The sequence below is a fragment of the Mustela nigripes genome, chromosome 1, assembly GCF_022355385.1.
Source record: "Mustela nigripes isolate SB6536 chromosome 1, MUSNIG.SB6536, whole genome shotgun sequence".
NCBI classification, from domain to species: domain Eukaryota; kingdom Metazoa; phylum Chordata; class Mammalia; order Carnivora; family Mustelidae; genus Mustela; species Mustela nigripes.
Window position 1 is genome coordinate 42,371,972 of NC_081557.1, and position 3,569 is coordinate 42,375,540.

Consider the following 3,569-nt stretch of genomic DNA (forward strand, 5'->3'; position numbering starts at 1 on the left):
CTTCACGGAGGCCCTGTGGGTGCTCAACAGAGGTAGTCCTGGGCCCCAGCACCCAACTCTCTCCCCTGGCCACCCTTCACCAGACATTTGGAAAGAACTTAGTCACACATAGTCCAACCTCCTTCCCCATGGCGGGAAGTCCTCCAGACCCAAAAAGAGGGGAGCTGGGGTACCAGGATCACCTTCCTCATGGAGTCAGGAACGTGGCAGGAGCCTCAGACCTATGCCAGAAGTCTGAGAAGTTCTAAGGGGGAGTGTTCTGACCTTGAAAGATCTGGTCCTAGTTGACCTTGGAAAGGTCCCTTCACTCCCGCCTGTCTAAGCTTCCATTTTCTTCTTTCAGCAGTAGGGATCAAATAGTCATCACGTTCCTCCCTCAACATTATGATGATTCAAAGAAGTAATTGTAACAGGAAAGGACCGATGTGTGCGTGTGTGCATGTATATGTGTGTGTGTGTGCGTGCATGTGAATGTGTATGCGTGTGGGGGGAGGGAAGTGAGTGCAGGTGAGCCAGGCGAGGCCAGTGCAGTGGCCTCCAGGAGAGTGGCGCTTTGCTCAGTGGTCAGGTTTGCTTAGGACTCAAGACTCTGAGGGGTGGGCCCGAGCCCCTCCTGCTCTCCTACTTTGACGTGAGGGAGGCCCTCTAAGAGGATTGCTTTGTCCCATCCATTTGAATTTCATAACCAGCATCCTGGTGTAGGGATATGATTCTTTCCCTTTCTTCAAAAATCTTAATGCATTCTGCTTTAAAAATTTTTTGAAGTAATAAAGGGATTTTCACCGGCAACAAATGAGTCTCTGGACAGACTTAATCTGAGGCCAAAAGCCAGAGATGGGGATTTACCTCCCATAACGGCTCCTTTCAAGTGAGACAAAGCGGAAGCCTGACTTCCACTCTTGAAGAGTATCCACAGAGAGGCAGGCAGGGGCGCCCCAGAAACCCCTGCTCTGGGCCTAGAAGCCCTGCTTATGAGCAAACCCAGGCCGGCAGCTCCACAAACCCCACTTTAACCAACTGCAGCGTATGACCTTGGCCACAGACAGACTGTATCGGTCTGCCTCGGGGGTCTATACCATGTGCCCCAATCAGTCCTGCTCCTGGCTACATGGCCATAGTCAAAGCCGGGGAGGGACACTGAGGCAGAAAGCCACGGCGTGGGCACTGAGGCTGAAGAGTCCCTGGGGAATGAGCATTCCCTATCCCACTCTCTTCCAGAATGCCAGTCAGGAAGAAGGAAATGCCATCTTGATGCTGGTGAGCACAGGAGGTGGGGCTAGTCGGTGATGAGTCTAGTGGACACAGTGAGTTGGAGGCACTACAGGACCCCCAAAGGGAGGGGTCCGCATGGGTATGTGTGTGGTTCTGCAGCCTGAAAGAACGCCCATGTAGACATCTGGGGACCCATGGAGCTGAGTGATTGTGTTTCCGTGTGTGCACATGAAGCTAAACCCTCATATACTGGGCTTGGGAGTCCCACTTGGCAACCCCAGGATAAAAAGGCATGATGTGGGCCAATAAGCAAATGATACGCCCCAAATTTCTGGGTGAAACCCTGAGCTGGAAGGAAAAAGAGAGAAAGAAATGATGGCACCTCTTCCATGAAGTGGCCTCTTGACTGCCATGTGGATTACGGGCACATGCTCCTCTGAGGTTAGTTCAGAGCTCCTGCCATGGGAGGTTAAGAAGGTGCCCTGAGGGTATCTTCTGCATCTCAGGTCACGTCCAGCTTCTGGGACAGCAATTATATTGTGGGAAGAGGACTCACTAGGTCTGACCTGGGTGTTGTTTCTAAGAGCACTCTTATAGGCTGTGTGACCTTGGGCAAGTCACTTAACTTCTCTGAGCATCAATTTCCTCATCTATAAGATAGGGATAACGTTACCTGCCTGTCTATTGCTAGGAGTGATACAAATCAATGACAGCGAAAGTCCTTTAAAGCTGTGAAACCCTGTATACATATATTTGAGGGGTTATTAATATGTTCTTCTGCCTCCCAAGCTGGCCTTCCCCGAGGAGATGATGCAATGTTTTTGAACATGGAGCAAATTCCTAAACTGTGCCCTCCCCCTCTCCAGTATTTCTGCCTTGGATTGTCAAAAATGGTAATCTTCTCTCAGGCCTGAAATTATGAGCCTGCTTTATTGGTCAAAGGCCATAATAATTTGAGCTCTTATTTTATAAACTCATTTCTGCACAGTGATATCCTGATAGGAGCAGGAATAATAAATCACAAACATGTCCCCCAAGATTGCATTGTAAATGTCAAACTAGACAGGAAATTGTAATTAAAGAAAGGAAATTGCTACAAAGAAGCACTTGATTTTAAAATGAGCCAAGCATAGAATTTTCTAAGCATTTAATTATAGTCCAATTTCAACTGACTTGGCTTTTGCAGTCATATTTCTTATTATAAGTCTTCTACATAATAACCCAATCTCCCTGCTCACACAGGTCCGGCCCGTCGGAGAGTAAGGACACTGCGTAAGTACAGGGATTAGGAACTTTATAGGGATGGTAATCACGGCGGAGGCTGGCATGATGGACACAGGTGTCAGATTTTAAATCAACCACAGTTGAATTTCCAGCCAACAGGGGAGCCACCCAACACCTGTGAGGAAGCAAATTTGGCTGGACTTTAGCTCTGTGAGAAATCCATCCAGGGCCTCGCTTCTGTCAGAAGAAGGGAGGCCCAGACGGCCACATTCTGTTTCTCACCCCCTTAGACCTGCCTGGGAACAGCCCCTACACCACCCTCCCGCCTGTGGGTCCCACTTTCCCAGGCTGCTCCTGTGACTGGGTGTGGGGCAACATCCCATCTCCGGCCTGGGCACTGGGGGCTTTGTTTCCATACTCAACCAGATGTCCAGCGTCCTGAGGCACGAGAGGTGGGAGAGCAGAGTGGCTGAAAATGTAGGACAAGCCTGGCTTCAAATCCCAATTCTGCTACTTACCATGAGTTGGATTAAGTCACATAACTTCTCTAGCCTCAGTTTGCTATTTTATAAAATGGGCATTGTGATAGTCTCCATCTTGTCTGGTACACGGTTAACAATCAAATATGCAAGTGATTATAAGGGCCATTATGGCCTGAGTCTGTGTTGTGCCAAAGAGGAAGATGGGGAAATGGATGGATTATCTTGATTAATGCGGGCAGCCCAACTAGATGGGGCTGAGCCAAGGCACTTAGTGGTAGATATGGGAAGTGGGGGTGGTGAGCAATGACCAGGGGCACTATGTTGCTACCCGACATAGTAAGGAGGACTGATCAAACCACATCAAGAAGTCTTTGCTGGCCCAGAGATGATCCCCAAAGTAGCCTGCCCACAGGATCTTCTTGAGTCTCCGTAAGTTCACAGGGCCCAGGAATTGGTTCTCTGCTGGCTCAAGTCCTGGTCCATGAGGGCTGCTGCCCCTAGCTGGAATTCCCCAGGCCCTACTTCAGTCTTAGCTTCTCCCACAGAAGGGACAGGAAGATTCAGAACCAGGAGATCCTTCTTTCTGAAGTCTTTCTCTCTCTTCAGAAAATTGAGCTAGGTTGTGGGCAGCAGGGTGCGTGAAATCTAACA